A 21593-nucleotide genomic window follows, 5' to 3' on the forward strand; every position below is an offset into this window, starting at 1 on the left:
GTTGTCCACACTGATCACATCCATAGGGTTTCTCTCCAGTGTGAATTCTCTGGTGTGTTTTAAGGTGAGATTTGTAATGGAAGCGTTGTCCACACTGGTCACATCTGTGCTGTTTTGGTTTAGCCAAGCTTCTATGTTCATTTACTGTTGGTAAGACAGGGAGGCCAGACTGATAATGCAACACTGGATTGGAAAAAAGGAAAAACACATTGAGAGGTTGAACGACAGACTTTTATTGGCTGAAATGTACATTTAGTTCCCCAATTAACACCAGCAAAGTAATTCCATTTTTTTTGTGCAGATTCAGTGGTAAGTAATAAGCACTGTTAGAATTAATGAACCTGCTGTGAGTCAATATAAAAGCAAAAACACAATCTGAATCAAATTACAATGAAACAAAGTAGAAGATTGAGAATACAATGTTTTAATTATACAAATATGACAGGTGAAAGGGGAAAGTAACATACCATGGTCTTTGGGTTCCTCCTGTTCAGCAGAGTTGAGGTTAACAGAGTTCATCTTCTCCTGAAGACTGGAGTCCACAGTCAGATCTGATCAGAAATGATTGATATCCTGGAGCAGTTGTGGAGAACTGACACAGAGCAACTCTTCTTATACTAGAGAGCCACTAACTGCTTGGATTGATAGGCCGGAGAGGAGAACAATAGAACCATCTCTCAGCCAATCACAACCTAACAAACTGCTGCATGCTCCACCCCCCTCCTCCCCCGGGCATGCTCTATACATGTATCATTATGTACATAGTATTAAAAGCGTAAATGTATGTACTGTATCAGTACAGTGAATTGTTACTGAAGCAGAGACATATTCCTTCAGTCACAACAGAACCAAGTAGAACCAGCTCTGATGAAGAAACAACTGATTCTTATACTGTGATCTTCATTTATCTTACAAAATGTTATATGCTTTAAAATTACAAAGTTTACTATTGACTCTCTATTTTATGTTACTCGTTAAATGTGTGAACACACATGAACACACAGCACTCCTACAAACCACAGATTAACAACAACTCTTGACTCTGAACATTTAACCAAGATAAATAAATCACAAGTAAAGTCTACCAGTTACAGGTTTTCCAAGACACAAACTGCCACCCACCCCTGCACTAAATAGTAGGAAGTCATCACACATTGACTTGTAAACTATTCTACATTGTTATAATTAAGTTGCTTTATTATCTTTCACAGGACTGGTGTTGTTTTGTACAGAATATCATAAAATGACCGATTAGCCCACATGCAAGACAGTGAAGACTTGTACACCATGTATCAGAAAATAAAAGCTACAATTAAATTAGTAATGTTTCTGCATTTACTCAAATCAGCAAGGAATGCACAAGTCCAATACTTTACAGCAGAGGAAACAAGAAATTAGATTGAAAATCACATTCATAGTAAGTGGAAATATTTCAAACATGATTTTTTTTCCCCCTGCTATTTCACCATTTGACCCAAGTTACACCGATTTGTTGTTGATGTGTGTGGGCGGGGCGGGGGGCAATTGGCTATGCTATTGAGATGCAATTCAGTCCATTGACTCATTGAGAATAAAGTAGTGATTTACATATATATGTGTGTATGGGACAGTAGCCTATAATGTGTGAAATTAGTCACTAAGTACTAGAAGTTAAAATGATATGGTTTAATTTGATCAATATGCAATAAAGACCTACATGTCACTAACTTAGTAGCCTATACTAGAAGTTAAAATGATATGGTCTGTGATCAATATGCAATGAAGTCCTACATACTTAGACCTAGAAACCCCATTCCAACCTATTTAGGGTCATCTTACGTACAGTAGACATGTTTGCCTGAAAAGGAATCTTTGAAATGTTTCATAGAAATAGGCCTATAGTGCTTTCAAATTTGATACATTTATAATGGGGCTCAATGGCAGATATTGGCAAATCAAAAAATCACTTTCACCTAGAAATTCCATTCACACTTTATATAATTCAGCTTACTGTGGAGAAATGCTGAAACTTTTTTACTTTTAAATGTTTTGAAGTTTCTGAGTTATTTAACTTAAACGCCCAATGCATTCTTAATGGCAATAGCACAAACTTTGGCATGCTACTAGTCCTACATACAGCTAGAAACCCCATTCCAACCTATTTAGGTTCATCTTACGGTGAACATGTTTGCCTGAAAATTAATCTTTGAAATGTTTCATAGTTTTAGAAATATAGTGCTTTCAAATTTGAGAAATGTATAATGGGGCTGTACTAGTCTCCCTCATTTTCACCACCCCTCTCTACACTAAATATCTTCGCAGAAAATAGTCGGAAAGTTTTATAGATCAGTGGTTCTCAAAGTGGGGTCAAAATGTTGAATAATTTAGATTTCTTTCTTTTTCTCTCTTTTTCCAATGTAGCTAAATTATGTAATGTTGGTAACCTACACAATCTACACAATTAGAGAATGTGTAGAATAATTGCTATTTTTGATTGCCTGATTGAGTGTTTGCCTGTTATCTCTCCTAATGGTACCAACATCAATACAGCATGGAATTGTGGACAAAATCATATCTGAAAAAATAAAAATAATAGAGCTTGATATGAAAAAGGCTGAAAACCACTGATATAATATGATGAGAGGCAACTGGGTGAGAGTTTTGGGACATTAAACAGCATTAACAAATACAAATAAAACATTTGATTAACAATCCAAAAAACGCTCCTCACAGAACACACACTTCCTGTTGGAACAGACATGTTACTGTCCAATGAAGTGATATTTTAATATTACTTGTGTCGACAGCGTTCCTGTCTCTCTACACAGAACTGAACTGTCTGAAATTAAGCATCCGATGACTAAAATATATATATAATATAAAATAAAATAAAAAGGCAAACCATCATAAAATGTGGACTTTCCTATATTGGGGAAATCATTTGTTCAGTATGTCCAGCGCTGACGTGTATTATTCTTCAAATGTCACAAATGAAAATAATATACGAGTACACACGATTCACATCGACGATCGATAATGGATTCACATGGATCCACATCGCCTCCTGGGAAACCGCACTGTTCATAACTTTGTTATGTCTTTCAGCTGAATGTTAGAAACCTAATTTGCACTTGATTTCTCCAAATGAAGCGGTTAAATTGTGTTAATAGTTGTTATTGTTCCTGGATCTTCATTTATGTTGCTGTTACATTGTGTGTAACAAAAGAAAAACAGAAAACACCTCTGACTTGTTTGCCTTTACTTGTGACTGCACAAACATTATTTATGCTAAGTTTACTTGCAATTAATCAACACATTGGTCAAAAAATAAATCATCATGAAACACTTTTATGTAGATGTACTGATATGTATCAGCCTCTATTTAATCAGATTGACGTTCAGGGCTTCATGTAGTAAAACTATTTCCACATAGACCACAAGGGAGCAGTTTGAATCCATTGTGTACAACCTTGTGAAAGTTTACATCCTTTGAGCACCTGAAAGCTTTTCTACTCACATATATGGTTTCTCTCTGGTGTGAATTTTCTGGTGCGTTTTAAGGTTGGACATTTGAGAGAAGTGTTGTCCACACTGATCACATCCTTAGGGTTTCTCTCCAGTGTGAATTCTCTGGTGCTTTTTAAGGCTGGACATTTCAGAAAAGTGTTGTCCACACTGATCACATCCATAGGGTTTCTCTCCAGTGTGAATTATCTGGTGTCTTTTAAGGTTGGACATTATAGAGAAGCGTTGTCCACACTGATCACATCCATAGGGTTTCTCTCCAGTGTGAATTCTCTGGTGGTTTTTAAGACTGGACATTTCAGAGAAATGTTGTCCACAATGATCACATCCATAGGGTTTCTCTGCAGTGTGAATTCTCTGGTGTCTTTTAAGGTTGGACATTTGAGAGAACCATTGTCCACACTGGTCACATCCATAGGGTTTCTCTCCAGTGTGAATTCTCTGGTGGCTTTTAAGGTGCTGTATTTGAGAGAAGTGTTGTCCACACTGATCACATCCATAGGGTTTCTCTCCAGTGTGAATTCTCTGGTGGCTTGTAAGGTGCTGTATTTGAGAGAAGTGTTGTCCACACTGATCACATCCATAGGGTTTCTCTCCAGTGTGAATTATCTGATGTCTTTTAAGGTCGGACATTTGTGAGAACCGTTGTCCACACTGGTCACATCCATAGGGTTTCTCTCCAGTGTGAATTACCTGGTGTGTTTTAAGGCTGGACATTTCAGAAAAGTGTTTTCCACACTGATCACATCGATAGGGTTTCTCTCCAGTGTGAATTCTCTGGTGTGTTTTAAGGTGAGATTTGTAATGGAAGCGTTGTCCACACTGGTCACATCCGTGCTGTTTTGGTTTAGCCAAGCTTCTATGTCCATTTACTGTTGGTAAGACAGGGAGGCAAGACTGATGATGCAACACTGGATTGGAAACAAAGATAAAGGAAAAACACACTGAGAGGTTGAACGACAGACTTTTATTGGCTGAAATGTACATTTAGTTCCCCAATTAACACCAGCAAAGGAATTCCAAATGTGTTTCTGTGTGCATTTTCAGAAATAATCAAATTAAATGTGCAATAATTTACAGCTAGCTAAATAACTATTACACAATCATTTAAAAAATGGCATTATACATTATATAATGATTCAGTGGTAAGTAATAGGCCCACTACAAGCACTTTTAGAATGAATGAACCTGCTGTGAGACAATATAAAAGCAAAAACACAATCTGAATCAAATTACAATTAAAAAAAGCGGAAGATTGAGAATACAATGTTTTAATTATACAAATATGACGGGTGAAAGGGAAAGTAACATACCATGGTCTTTGGGTTCCTCCTGTTCAGCAGAGTTGAGGTTGACCGAGTTCATCTTCTCCTGAAGTCTGGAGTCCACAGTCAGATCTGATCAGAAATGATTGATATCCAGGAGCAGTTGTGGAGAACTGACACAGAGCAACTCTTCTTATACTAGAGAGCCACTAACTGCTTGGATTGATAGGCCAGAGAGGAGAACAATAGAACCATCTCTCAGCCAATCACAACCTAACAAACTGCTGCATGCTCCACCCCCCTCCTCCCCCGGGCATGCTCTATACATGTATCATTATGTACATAGTATTAAAAGCGTAAATGTATGTACTGTATCAGTACAGTGAATTGTTACTGAAGCAGAGACATATTCCTTCAGTCACAACAGAACCAAGTAGAGCCAGCTCTGATGAAGAAACAACTGCTTCTTATACTGTGATCTTCATTTATCTTACAAAATGTTATATGCTTTAAAATTACAAAGTTTACTATTGACTCTCTATTTTATGTTACTCGTTAAATGTGTGAACACACATGAACACACAGCACTCCTACAAACCACAGATTAACAACAACTCAAACAAACAAACAACAAATCAATGTAGCGTGTGACATATCAAACTAGGGCCTTTTTATGAGGCTGAATCCATTCAAAGCATTAGTTTTGCAAAACAAATAAAACGCACTCCTTGGGATATAAACGGCCATAGGTACTTGCCCAAAATGTGCTGAAAGATGGCTATGGCTGTTTTTAACCCAATGAGAATGGGAATGGATTCAGCATCATGAAAACCCCCTAATGCTTGGAATGGATTCAGCATCATGCAAACCCCATATGGCACATGCTACATAAAGCATGATGACAACCTACTTCTGTAGCCTGTAGGTTGTTAAGGTCTATGCCAATTATGAAAATTGCTCAACATATATGTTGATAGTTATAACATCCGGAAGTTTCTACATACTCAACATTTCTAACATAAAACGTGGTGTACTCAACATGCCTCGGTAGTCGGTTCTATGGACTATCAAGTGGACTATCAACAGAGAATTGAGGAGAAAATAAATCATAGTACAGTCAACCTAATTTGATCTACAACATGCTGAGTTGTAGTAGAAAATGCCTCCCAAATTCACTGGGTCAGTCCTTTCAGACTTCTTACATTAGTTGTTCACATTTTACAGGTTAATGTGGAAAATCAGGCAATGGTCATTTTTATTAGGCCTAATTCCACAAGGACTTTTAATTCTATCCTTAGACCAAGTCCCCCCAGAACCAATGATTCACCAGGATGGCTTAATTCTGCACTTCATATAATTGAATTTTTTGGAAATCTCTATGGGAAAAATGAATGGCTTGAATTTGAGTGGAACCACATAATGGCTGACACTGCTATGCTCTACTATTTGCACACATTTAAACCAACTTTAAAGGACCTATAACATTCAACTTTTTCAATTTCTTTTGTGTTTTTGGGGCTCCCATGTGTGTTTTCTATCCCCACAAATAACCAATTTTGAACAATCAGGCCTTCATGTCATATGGGTCAGTTTTAAATGCATGTTATTTGCGCTTTAATACAAAGTTAATTCAATAAATAACACAGCGTGGTGATAAAACAACCCAAAGTTTTATTATTGTAAAAATTGCAATTTAACATATCAGCAGAACATGCTGAGAAATAATAGTAAATAATAGTTCCTCTGTTAAAACAGTGTTCAGTTTTAGTCATTTTTGAAAAATATGATCTTTGAACATAATTGTCGTTAGAAACTCAGTTGAGATTATTTACATACAACATACGATAATTGGGTGTCTTATACAAAGCTGACCGGAGTCCCCCAGGGGCATGTACTAGTTTCCCTAATTTTCACCACCCCTCTCTACACTAAATATCTTCGCAGATAGTCAAATAGTCGAAAAGCTTTATAGATCAGTGGTTCTCAAAGTGGGGTCAAAATGTTGAATAATTTAGATTTCTTTCTTTTTCTCTCTTTTTCCAATGTAGCTAAATGATGTAATGTTGGTAACCTACACAATCTACACAATTAGAGAATGTGTAGAATAATTGCTATTTTTGATTGCCTGATTGAGTGTTTGCCTGTTATCTCTCCTAATGGTACCAACATCAATACAGCATGGAATTGTAGACAAAATCATACCTGAAAAAATAAAAAATAATAGAGCTTGATATGAAAAAGGCTGAAAACCACTGATATAACAGAAGCAATATGATGAGAGGCAACTGGGTGAGAGTTTTGGGACATTAAACAGCATTAACAAATACAAATAAAACATTTGATTAACAATCCAAAAAACGCTCCTCACAGAACACACACTTCCTGTTGGAACAGACATGTTACTGTCCAATGAAGTGATATTTTAATATTACTTGTGTCGACAGCGTTCCTGTCTCTCTACACAGAACTGAACTGTCTGAAATTAAGCATCCGATGACTAAAATATATATAATATAAAATAAAATAAAAAGGCAAACCATCATAAAATGTGGACTTTCCTATATTGGGGAAATCATTTGTTCAGTATGTCCAGCGCTGACGTGTATTATTCTTCAAATGTCACAAATGAAAATAATATACGAGTACACACGATTCACATCGACGATCGATAATGGATTCACATGGATCCACATCGCCTCCTGGGAAACCGCACTGTTCATAACTTTGTTATGTCTTTCAGCTGAATGTTAGAAACCTAATTTGCACTTGATTTCTCCAAATGAAGCGGTTAAATTGTGTTAATAGTTGTTATTGTTCCTGGATCTTCATTTATGTTGCTGTTACATTGTGTGTAACAAAAGAAAAACAGAAAACACCTCTGACTTGTTTGCCTTTACTTGTGACTGCACAAACATTATTTATGCTAAGTTTACTTGCAATTAATCAACACATTGGTCAAAAAATAAATCATCATGAAACACTTTTATGTAGATGTACTGATATGTATCAGCCTCTATTTAATCAGATTGACGTTCAGGGCTTCATGTAGTAAAACTATTTCCACATAGACCACAAGGGAGCAGTTTGAATCCATTGTGTACAACCTTGTGAAAGTTTACATCCTTTGAGCACCTGAAAGCTTTTCTACTCACATATATGGTTTCTCTCTGGTGTGAATTTTCTGGTGCGTTTTAAGGTTGGACATTTGAGAGAAGTGTTGTCCACACTGATCACATCCTTAGGGTTTCTCTCCAGTGTGAATTCTCTGGTGCTTTTTAAGGCTGGACATTTCAGAAAAGTGTTGTCCACACTGATCACATCCATAGGGTTTCTCTCCAGTGTGAATTATCTGGTGTCTTTTAAGGTTGGACATTATAGAGAAGCGTTGTCCACACTGATCACATCCATAGGGTTTCTCTCCAGTGTGAATTCTCTGGTGGTTTTTAAGACTGGACATTTCAGAGAAATGTTGTCCACAATGATCACATCCATAGGGTTTCTCTGCAGTGTGAATTCTCTGGTGTCTTTTAAGGTTGGACATTTGAGAGAACCATTGTCCACACTGGTCACATCCATAGGGTTTCTCTCCAGTGTGAATTCTCTGGTGGCTTTTAAGGTGCTGTATTTGAGAGAAGTGTTGTCCACACTGATCACATCCATAGGGTTTCTCTCCAATGTGAATTCTCTGGTGGCTTGTAAGGTGCTGTATTTGAGAGAAGTGTTGTCCACACTGATCACATCCATAGGGTTTCTCTCCAGTGTGAATTATCTGGTGTGTTTTAAGGCTGGACATTTCAGAAAAGTGTTGTCCACACTGATCACATCCATAGGGTTTCTCTCCAGTGTGAATTTTAAGGTGTCTTTTAAGGTTGGACATTTCAGAAAAGTGTTGTCCACACTGATCACATCCATAGGGTTTCTCTCCAGTGTGAATTCTCTGGTGTGTTTTAAGGCTGGACATTACAGAGAAGCGTTGTCCACACTGATCACATCCATAGGGTTTCTCTCCAGTGTGAATTCTCTGATGTCTTTTAAGGTCGGACATTTGTGAGAACCGTTGTCCACACTGGTCACATCCATAGGGTTTCTCTCCAGTGTGAATTACCTGGTGTGTTTTAAGGCTGGACATTTCAGAAAAGTGTTTTCCACACTGATCACATCGATAGGGTTTCTCTCCAGTGTGAATTCTCTGGTGTGTTTTAAGGTGAGATTTGTAATGGAAGCGTTGTCTACACTGGTCACATCCGTGCTGTTTTGGTTTAGCCAAGCTTCTATGTCCATTTACTGTTGGTAAGACAGGGAGGCAAGACTGATGATGCAACACTGGATTGGAAACAAAGATAAAGGAAAAACACACTGAGAGGTTGAACGACAGACTTTTATTGGCTGAAATGTACATTTAGTTCCCCAATTAACACCAGCAAAGGAATTCCAAATGTGTTTTTGTGTGCATTTTCAGAAAGAATCAAATTAAATGTGCAATAATTTACAGCTAGCTAAATAACTATTACACAATCATTTAAAAAATGGCATGATTATATAATGATTCAGTGGTAAGTAATAGGCCCACTACAAGCACTTTTAGAATGAATGAACCTGCTGTGAGACAATATAAAAGAAAAAACACAATCTGAATCAAATTACAATAAAAAAAAGCGGAAGATTGAGAATACAATGTTTTAATTATACAAATATGACGGGTGAAAGGGAAAGTAACATACCATGGTCTTTGGGTTCCTCCTGTTCAGCAGAGTTGAGGTTGACCGAGTTCATCTTCTCCTGAAGTCTGGAGTCCACAGTCAGATCTGATCAGAAATGATTGATATCCAGGAGCAGTTGTGGAGAACTGACACAGAGCAACTCTTCTTATACTAGAGAGCCACTAACTGCTTGGATTGATAGGCCAGAGAGGAGAACAATAGAACCATCTCTCAGCCAATCACAACCTAACAAACTGCTGCATGCTCCACCCCCCTCCTCCCCCGGGCATGCTCTATACATGTATCATTATGTACATAGTATTAAAAGCGTAAATGTATGTACTGTATCAGTACAGTGAATTGTTACTGAAGCAGAGACATATTCCTTCAGTCACAACAGAACCAAGTAGAGCCAGCTCTGATGAAGAAACAACTGCTTCTTATATTGTGATCTTCATTTATCTTACAAAATGTTATATGCTTTAAAATTACAAAGTTTACTATTGACTCTCTATTTTATGTTACTCGTTAAATGTGTGAACACACATGAACACACAGCACTCCTACAAACCACAGATTAACAACAACTCAAACAAACAAACAACAAATCAATGTAGCGTGTGACATATCAAACTAGGGCCTTTTTATGAGGCTGAATCCATTCAAAGCATTAGTTTTGCAAAACAAATAAAACGCACTCCTTGGGATATAAACGGCCATAGGTACTTGCCCAAAATGTGCTGAAAGATGGCTATGGCTGTTTTTAACCCAATGAGAATGGGAATGGATTCAGCATCATGAAAACCCCCTAATGCTTGGAATGGATTCAGCATCATGCAAACCCCATATGGCACATGCTACATAAAGCATGATGACAACCTACTTCTGTAGCCTGTAGGTTGTTAAGGTCTATGACAATTATGAAAATTGCTCAACATATATGTTGATAGTTATAACATCCGGCAGTTTCTACATACTCAACATTTCTAACATAAAACGTGGTGTACTCAACATGCCTCGGTAGTCGGTTCTATGGACTATCAAGTGGACTATCAACAGAGAATTGAGGAGAAAATAAATCATAGTACAGTCAACCTAATTTGATCTACAACATGCTGAGTTGTAGTAGAAAATGCCTCCCAAATTCACTGGGTCAGTCCTTTCAGACTTCTTACATTAGTTGTTCACATTTTACAGGTTAATGTGGAAAATCAGGCAATGGTCATTTTTATTAGGCCTAATTCCACAAGGACTTTTAATTCTATCCTTAGACCAAGTCCCCCCAGAACCAATGATTCACCAGGATGGCTTAATTCTGCACTTCATATAATTGAATTTTTTGGAAATCTCTATGGGAAAAATGAATGGCTTGAATTTGAGTGGAACCACATAATGGCTGACACTGCTATGCTCTACTATTTGCACACATTTAAACCAACTTTAAAGGACCTATAACATTCAACTTTTTCAATTTCTTTTGTGTTTTTGGGGCTCCCATGTGTGTTTTCTATCCCCACAAATAACCAATTTTGAACAATCAGGCCTTCATGTCATATGGGTCAGTTTTAAATGCATGTTATTTGCGCTTTAATACAAAGTTAATTCAATCAATAACACAGCGTGGTGATAAAACAACCCAAAGTTTTATTATTGTAAAAATTGCAATTTAACATATCAGCAGAACATGCTGAGAAATAATAGTAAATAATAGTTCCTCTGTTAAAACAGTGTTCAGTTTTATATCAAACCCCCTTCATTTGATAACACTAAATTGGCTTGGGAAACAGATCTGGACGTCACGTTATCGGACGAGTCTTGGCTTAACTGTCTAAGAAGAATTCACACCACCTCCTTGTGTATAAGACACGGCCTCATCCAATTCAAGGTTGTACATAGACTCCACTACTCTAATGAAAAACTAGCCAAGATTTACCCTGGTTTTGATGCTGGCTGTCCGAGATGCCAGCACAAGCCTGCCACGCTGGGTCACATGTTCTGGTCATGCCAATCTTTAGTCAGGTTTTGGGAGAAATTTTTCGAGGCGGTGTCTTATGTATGTGGTGGAACGGTGGATCCCTGCCCAGTGATTGCTGTTTTTCGGGTGTCGCCAACCGAGGAACGGCTCACGGGTCTTCAGGCAAACGCTGTGGCATTCACAACGCTTTTGGCTCGTAGATTGATACTTCGACAATGGAAGTCGGGGACACCTCCCTCATTCAAACAGTGGGTCAAAGAGGTTCTCTCCATGATTCCCCTAGAGAAACTAAGGTACAACCGTAGTGGTTCTAAAGATAGATACATTATGACTTGGACCCCTTTCATAGAGTTTGTAGAAAGTATAACTTTCACTTAAACCCATATTCCCCTGTACAATCTGATACCTCATACCAAACCTGGCATTGTCCGACCTCTGGTTAGAGGCCCTCAGTAAGTAGACAGTTGGATACAGAGCAACTTACTATCTAAACTGAAAGATGGATACAATGTATGTAACCTAGATACCATACCCTGATGGAAAATACTATTTATTTTATTATTATTATTTTATTTTAATTTAATTTTTTGTTCATTAGTACTTTCAAAACTAGTTTACTAATTACTTTTACTGTCTTGTACTGTCTGTCTTTGTTTTATTTGTCTTGTTCTGACCTTGATTTGGGGGGAGGGGGGATATTTACATGTCGGATACAACAAAATGTACACATATGTTTTTTCATTTATTCAACAATAAAAATCAAAATAAAGTGTTAAAAAAAAAAAACAGTGTTCAGTTTTAGTCATTTTTGAAAAATATGATCTTTGAACATAATTGTCGTTAGAAACTCAGTTGAGATTATTTACATACAACATACGATAATTGGGTGTCTTATACAAAGCTGACCGGAGTCCCCCAGGGGCATGTACTAGTTTCCCTAATTTTCACCACCCCTCTCTACACTAAATATCTTCGCAGATAGTCAAATAGTCGAAAAGCTTTATAGATCAGTGGTTCTCAAAGTGGGGTCAAAATGTTGAATAATTTAGATTTCTTTCTTTTTCTCTCTTTTTCCAATGTAGCTAAATGATGTAATGTTGGTAACCTACACAATCTACACAATTAGAGAATGTGTAGAATAATTGCTATTTTTGATTGCCTGATTGAGTGTTTGCCTGTTATCTCTCCTAATGGTACCAACATCAATACAGCATGGAATTGTGGACAAAATCATACCTGAAAAAATAAAAAATAATAGAGCTTGATATGAAAAAGGCTGAAAACCACTGATATAACAGAAGCAATATGATGAGAGGCAACTGGGTGAGAGTTTTGGGACATTAAACAGCATTAACAAATAAAACATTTGATTAACAATCCAAAAAACGCTCCTCACAGAACACACACTTCCTGTTGGAACAGACATGTTACTGTCCAATGAAGTGATATTTTAATATTACTTGTGTCGACAGCGTTCCTGTCTCTCTACACAGAACTGAACTGTCTGAAATTAAGCATCCGATGACTAAAATATATATAATATAAAATAAAATAAAAAGGCAAACCATCATAAAATGTGGACTTTCCTATATTGGGGAAATCATTTGTTCAGTATGTCCAGCGCTGACGTGTATTATTCTTCAAATGTCACAAATGAAAATAATATACGAGTACACACGATTCACATCGACGATCGATAATGGATTCACATGGATCCACATCGCCTCCTGGGAAACCGCACTGTTCATAACTTTGTTATGTCTTTCAGCTGAATGTTAGAAACCTAATTTGAACTTGATTTCTCCAAATGAAGCGGTTAAATTGTGTTAATAGTTGTTATTGTTCCTGGATCTTCATTTATGTTGCTGTTACATTGTGTGTAACAAAAGAAAAACAGAAAACACCTCTGACTTGTTTGCCTTTACTTGTGACTGCACAAACATTATTTATGCTAAGTTTACTTGCAATTAATCAACACATTGGTCAAAAAATAAATCATCATGAAACACTTTTATGTAGATGTACTGATATGTATCAGCCTCTATTTAATCAGATTGACGTTCAGGGCTTCATGTAGTAAAACTATTTCCACATAGACCACAAGGGAGCAGTTTGAATCCATTGTGTACAACCTTGTGAAAGTTTACATCCTTTGAGCACCTGAAAGCTTTTCTACTCACATATATTGTGAGTAGAAGTGTTGTCCACACTGATCACATCCTTAGGGTTTCTCTCCAGTGTGAATTCTCTGGTGCTTTTTAAGGCTGGACATTTCAGAAAAGTGTTGTCCACACTGATCACATCCATAGGGTTTCTCTCCAGTGTGAATTATCTGGTGTCTTTTAAGGTTGGACATTATAGAGAAGCGTTGTCCACACTGATCACATCCATAGGGTTTCTCTCCAGTGTGAATTCTCTGGTGGTTTTTAAGGCTGGACATTTCAGAGAAATGTTGTCCACAATGATCACATCCATAGGGTTTCTCTGCAGTGTGAATTCTCTGGTGTCTTTTAAGGTTGGACATTTGAGAGAACCATTGTCCACACTGGTCACATCCATAGGGTTTCTCTCCAGTGTGAATTCTCTGGTGGCTTTTAAGGTGCTGTATTTGAGAGAAGTGTTGTCCACACTGATCACATCCATAGGGTTTCTCTCCAGTGTGAATTCTCTGGTGGCTTGTAAGGTGCTGTATTTGAGAGAAGTGTTGTCCACACTGATCACATCCATAGGGTTTCTCTCCAGTGTGAATTATCTGGTGTGTTTTAAGGCTGGACATTTCAGAAAAGTGTTGTCCACACTGATCACATCCATAGGGTTTCTCTCCAGTGTGAATTTTAAGGTGTCTTTTAAGGTTGGACATTTCAGAAAAGTGTTGTCCACACTGATCACATCCATAGGGTTTCTCTCCAGTGTGAATTCTCTGGTGTGTTTTAAGGCTGGACATTACAGAGAAGCGTTGTCCACACTGATCACATCCATAGGGTTTCTCTCCAGTGTGAATTCTCTGATGTCTTTTAAGGTCGGACATTTGTGAGAACCGTTGTCCACACTGGTCACATCCATAGGGTTTCTCTCCAGTGTGAATTACCTGGTGTGTTTTAAGGCTGGACATTTCAGAAAAGTGTTTTCCACACTGATCACATCGATAGGGTTTCTCTCCAGTGTGAATTCTCTGGTGTGTTTTAAGGTGAGATTTGTAATGGAAGCGTTGTCCACACTGGTCACATCCGTGCTGTTTTGGTTTAGCCAAGCTTCTATGTCCATTTACTGTTGGTAAGACAGGGAGGCAAGACTGATGATACAACACTGGATTGGAAACAAAGATAAAGGAAAAACACACTGAGAGGTTGAACGACAGACTTTTATTGGCTGAAATGTACATTTAGTTCCCCAATTAACACCAGCAAAGGAATTCCAAATGTGTTTTTGTGTGCATTTTCAGAAAGAATCAAATTAAATGTGCAATAATTTACAGCTAGCTAAATAACTATTACACAATCATTTAAAAAATGGCATGATTATATAATGATTCAGTGGTAAGTAATAGGCCCACTACAAGCACTTTTAGAATGAATGAACCTGCTGTGAGACAATATAAAAGCAAAAACACAATCTGAATCAAATTACAATAAAAAAAAGCGGAAGATTGAGAATACAATGTTTTAATTATACAAATATGACGGGTGAAAGGGAAAGTAACATACCATGGTCTTTGGGTTCCTCCTGTTCAGCAGAGTTGAGGTTGACCGAGTTCATCTTCTCCTGAAGTCTGGAGTCCACAGTCAGATCTGATCAGAAATGATTGATATCCAGGAGCAGTTGTGGAGAACTGACACAGAGCAACTCTTCTTATACTAGAGAGCCACTATAACTGCTTGGATTGATAGGCCAGAGAGGAGAACAATAGAACCATCTCTCAGCCAATCACAACCTAACAAACTGCTGCATGCTCCACCCCCCCTCCTCCCCCGGGCATGCTCTATACATGTATCATTATGTACATAGTATTAAAAGCGTAAATGTATGTACTGTATCAGTACAGTGAATTGTTACTGAAGCAGAGACATATTCCTTCAGTCACAACAGAACCAAGTAGAACCAGCTCTGATGAAGAAACAACTGCTTCTTATACTGTGATCTTCATTTATCTTACAAAATGTTATATGCTTTAAAATTACAAAGTTTACTATTGACTCTCTATTTTATGTTACTCGCTAAATGTGTGAACACACATGAACACACAGCACTCCTACAAACCACAGATTAACAACAACTCTTGACTCTGAACATTTAACCAAGATACCACCCACCCCTGCACTAAATAGTAGGAAGTCATCACACATTGACTTGTAAACTATTCTACATTGTTATAATCAAGTTGCTTTATTATCTTTCACAGGACTGGTGTTGTTTTGTACAGAATATCATAAAATGACCGATTAGCCCACATACAAGACAGTGAAGACTTGTACACCATGTATCAGAAAATAAAAGCTACAATTAAATGAGTAATGTTTCTGCATTTACTCAAATCAGCAAGGAATGCACAAGTCCAATACTTTACAGCAGAGGAAACAAGAAATAGCTTGAAAATCACATTCATAGCAAGTGGAAATATTTCAAACATGATTTCCCCCCCCCCCTGCTATTTCACCATTTGACCCAAGTTACACAGATTTGTTGTTGATGTGTGTGTGGGCGGGGTGGGGGGCTATTGGCTATGCTATTGAGATGCAATTCAGTCCATTGACTCATTGAGAATAAAGTAGTGATTTACATATAGATGTGTGTATGGGACAGTAGCCTATAATGTGTGAAATTAGTCACTAAGTACTAGAAGTTAAAATGATATGGTTTAATTGTGATCAATATGCAATAAAGACCTACATGTCACTAACTTAGTAGCCTACTAGAAGTTAAAATGATATGGTTTGTGATCAATATGCAATAAAGTCCTACATACTTAGACCTAGAAACCCCATTCCAACCTATTTAGGGTCATCTTACGTACAGTGGACATGTTTGCCTGAAAAGGAATCTTTGAAATGTTTCATAGAAATAGGCCTATGGTGCTTTCAAATTTGATACATTTATAATGGGGCTCAATGGCAGATATTGGCACATCAAAAAATCACTTTCACACTTACTAGAAACTCCATTCACACTTTATATAATTCAGCTTACTGTGGAGAAATGCTGAAACTTTTTTACTTTTAAATGTTTTTAAGTTTCTGAGTTATTTAACTTAAACGCCCAATGCATTCTTATTGGCAATAGCACAAACTTTGGCATGCTACTAGTCCTACATACAGCTAGAAACCCCATTCCAACCTATTTAGGTTCATCTTACGGTGAACATGTTTGCCTGAAAATTAATCTTTGAAATGTTTCATAGTTTTAGAAATATAGTGCTTTCAAATTTGAGAAATGTATAATGGGGCTCAATGGCAGATCTTGGCACGTCAAAAAAGCACTTTCTCCTAGAAACTCCATTCACAGTTTTTATAATTCAGCTTACTGTGGAGACACATGCCGGAACTTTTTTACTTTTAAATGTTTTGTAGTTTCTGAGTTATTTAACTTTTTAAATACAAACGTTTCAAAGGTTCCCCTTCCATGACCATCATCATCCATCACCTATTCTATCATCTCAGAAATGTTTGACATCTGAAACATTTTCTAAATATGAATTTAAGCACATGCTACTTGTGTCTTTAATTCAGTCATGCTAGTGTTAATGGCTCAATGTTGACCATGTTACAGGGCAATGGGTAAAGTGACTGCCTCGATCATAAGCACAATGTCAATGGCAGGTAAAATCTGCCGGATGCTAACTTGCAACTTAACTAGGCAAAACAAATGTAGCATGTGACGTATCAAACTAGGGGCTTTTTATGAGGCTGAATCCATTCAAAGTATTAGTTTTGCAAAAAAATAAAACACACTCCTTGGGATATAAACGTTCATAGGCACTTGCCCAAATGTGCTGAAAGATTATTATTATTATTTATACTTAGTATTGTCTTGCACTGATAATTTATTATTGTACGAGCCTGTGCTGTCTTTTAACTAGGAGAAACGTAATTTCGTTTTTTTCTGCTGCTACAGTTGGAAATGACAAAATAAAGCAATCTTGATATATATATATATATATATATATATATATATATATATATATATATATATATATATATATATATATATATATATATATCAAGATTGCTTTATATATATATATATATATATGCCAATTATGAAAATTGCTCAACATATATGTTGATAGTTAGCATCTGGCTGTTTCTACATGCTGGGGACCCATACTCAACATTTGTAACATAAAACTTGGTGTACTCAACATGCATTAGTTCTATGGACTATCAAGTGGACTATCAAGAGAGAATTGAGGAGAAAATAAATCATAGTACAGTCAACCTAATTTGATCTACAACATGCTGATTTGTAGTAGAAAATGCCTCCCAAACTCACTGGGTCAGTCCTTTCAGGCCTCTTACATTAGTTGTTCACATTTTACAGGTTGATGTGGAAAATCAGGCAAAATGAAAGCTTTGCTGCCACCATGTGGTGACAACATCAACAGTCATATGCTCTTACCATATTTTTTTTGGTCATTTTTATTAGGCCTAATTCCGCAAGGACTTTTAATTATATCCTTAGACCAAGTCCCCCCAGAACCAATGATTCACCAGGATGGCTTAATTCTGCACTTAATATAATTGATATTGTTGGAAATCTCTATGGGAAAAATGAATGGAGTCAATTTGAGTGGAACCACATAATGGCTGCCACTGCTATGCTCTACTATTTGCACACATTTCAACCAACTTGAATACAAAATGAATTAAATAACAGCATGGTGATAAAACAACCCAACGTTTTATTATTGTACAAATTGCAATTTAACAGATCAGAACATATTCCACCGCTGAGAAATAATAGTAATTCCTCTGTTAAAACAGAGTGTTCAGTTTTAGTCATTTTAGAAAAATATGATCTTTGAACATAATTGTCGTTAGAAACTCAGTTGAGATTATTTACATACAACATACGATAATTGGGTGTCTTATACAAATCTGACCGGAGTCCCCCAGGGGCCTGTACTAGCCTCCCTCATTTTCACCACCCCTCTCTACACTAAATATCTTTGCAGAAAATAGTCGAAAAGCTTTATAGATCAGTGGTTCTCAAAGTGGGGTCAAATTGTTGAATAATTTAGATTTCTTTCTCGTTTACACAATCATCTTCAATTCTCTTTGACGTATTCTCTTCAGGGGGTCCGCGGCTACATAAATATCAATTTGGGGGTCCTTGACGCGAACAAGTGTTGAGACACACTTTTTGGAGATTTTGGTTTGGGGACCACAAGTGGTCCTTGATTGGAACATGGGTTCCAGGTGGTCCCAATGTAGCTAAATGATGTAATGTTGGTAACCTACACAATTTACACAATTAGAGAATGTGTACAATAATTGCTATTTTTGATTGCCTGATTGAGTGTTTGCCTGTTATCTCTCCTAATGGTACCAACATCAATACAGCATGGAATTGTGGACAAAATCATATCTGAAAAAATAAAAATAATAGAGCTTGATATGAAAAAGGCTGAAAACCACTGATATAACAGAAGCAATATGATGAGAGGCAACTGGGTGAGAGTTTTGGGACATTAAACAGCATTAACAAATACAAATAAAACATTTGATTAACAATAAAAAAAAACGCTCCTCACAGAACACACACTTCTTGGAACAGACATGTTACTGTCCAATGAAGTGATATTTTAATATCACTTGTGTCTACCGCTCTCCTGTCTCTCTACACAGAACTGAACCGTCTGAAATTAAGCATCTGATGACTAAAATATATATAATATAAAATAAAATAAAAAGGAAAATAATCATAAAATTTGGACTTTCCTATATTGGGGAAATAATTTGTTCAGTATGTCCAGCGCTGACGTGTATTATTCTTCAAATTTCACTTTGTAACAAACTTTTTACTTTGAAATGTTTTGTAGTTTCTGAGTTAATTATCTTCAACGACCAATGCATACTTAATGGCAATAGCTCAAAATGTGGCATGCTGCTACATGTCACTAATTTAGTACTAGAAGTTAAAATGATATGGTTTGTGATCAATATGCAATAAAGGCCTACATGTCACCTACTTTGAACTAACACCATAATTATGCTCTTGCAAGACCGACGTTCAATAAGTCAAATATGTTATGATAAACTATGACCTACTGTTTATACCATTCTTACATCTGTTCAAGTCTAATTCCTACTGTAACTGTGCAACAACTATATAATGTAGTCTTTTCTTGCATTCTGTGGTTTGGTTTATGGGTGAGGGGAATATTGTGAATGGAAGGAAAACATACAAAGCCAAATCCAACAAAGGCACAGTGAGCTTTAAACCTTCAGCCATGGTGGCAATATGTTTAGCTTGAAAAATGTGATCTATTATTCTGCATATTCTGCTGTGAGTTACATTTGGATTACATTTAAACCCATATTCATGTCCTTGTATGGGTCTTCCTCACGTTCCACTTGCTATTCAAGCAGAACCATTCAGATAGATGTGACAATCAAGTACACAGAAACCTAATTTCCACTTGATTGCTTCAAATGAAGCTGTTAAATTGTGTTTATAGTTGTTATTGTTCATAACAGCATTTTCATTTATCTTGCTCTGTTACATGGTGTGTTATTACCACACAGTAAAAAAAATGTTAATAACAAACAAAAGAAAACACCTCTGACTTGTTTGCCTTTACTTGTGACTGCACAACCATTATTTATGCTAAGGTTACTTGCAATTAATCAACACATTGATCAAAAAATTAATCATCATGCAACACTTTTATGTAGATGTGCTGATATGTATCGGCCCCTATTTAATCAGATTGATGTTCAGTGCTTGATGTAGTAAAACTATTTCTATTTCCACAAGGGAGCAGTTTAAATCCAATGTGTACAACCTTGTGAAAGTCCACATCCTTTGACATCTGAAAGCTTTTCTACTCACATATAGGGTTTCTCTCTGGTGTGAATTTTATTTTTTTACTTTGAAATGTTATGTAGTTTCTCAGTTATTTAACTTAAACGTTATATAATTCAGCTTTCTGTGGGGACACATGTTGGAACATTTTACTTTGAAATGTTTTGTAGTTTCTGAGTTATTTAACTTAAACGCCCAATGCATTCTTAAGAAAGTGCTCTGTGCTCAAAGTGCAATTAAAAACCAACAACCAGATGCTTGTCCCTCTAGTATTGTGACAATGGGTCAGATACTTATTATCATCATACTTATTATCATATTATCATCATGTTTTCTGTCCTCACCTTTTGAGGGGCGCTAGTTTGTTTTTAGTTCAATGTTGGTTTTAAAAACGCCATTGACAATGAAGGGAAAATGTACTTCATTTTGTCCCTCCACACCGACAATAAAGATAATTTAATGTTTGTTTTGACACCGTTTGTTTTACATCACCATTACATCACCTATTCAAAGCAACAAGAGTTAGACTTTAATATATTAGCGCCCCTCACTTCACACGGCCCGGTTGTGATTTTTGAGGGGTTCCCTCAACATCACCATTACATCACCTGATCAATATACGTAAATGATACCTGATTGTATTAAGTCTGAGTCGTTGTATTGTCGGGGGGGGATATACTATAATGTTCCCTTATTGGCTATTGATGATATCTTGGGTGAATAAAATGTACTGTGATGGGTGCAATGCGTTCAAGTGATGGGAATGTATTTCTGTTTCTGTCACCGTTTGATGATATTGAACATGAGTTAGACTTATATTAGTGCCCCTCACTTCACACGGGGGTGATTTTTATCCGCAATTCCATGGCTCAGCCAATCAAATCATCACTATAAGGCATATGGGGTACACACACACACACACACACACACACACACACACACCAGTTTCTTTCTAGATTCTAGAAGGTTGCATAATAGCATGACAGGGAGGGGCGGAGCATGCAGCAGTTTGAGGAGGGAGGGAGTTTGTTAGGTTGTGATTGGTTGAGATGTGGCTCTATTGTTCTCCTCCTTGGCCTATCAATCCAAGCGGTTAGTGGCTCCACCTCCACCTCAGGCTCTCTCTAG

This window comes from Protomyctophum bolini (assembly GCF_963924005.1).
Source record: "Protomyctophum bolini genome assembly, chromosome: 2".
Classification (NCBI taxonomy): domain Eukaryota; kingdom Metazoa; phylum Chordata; class Actinopteri; order Myctophiformes; family Myctophidae; genus Protomyctophum; species Protomyctophum bolini.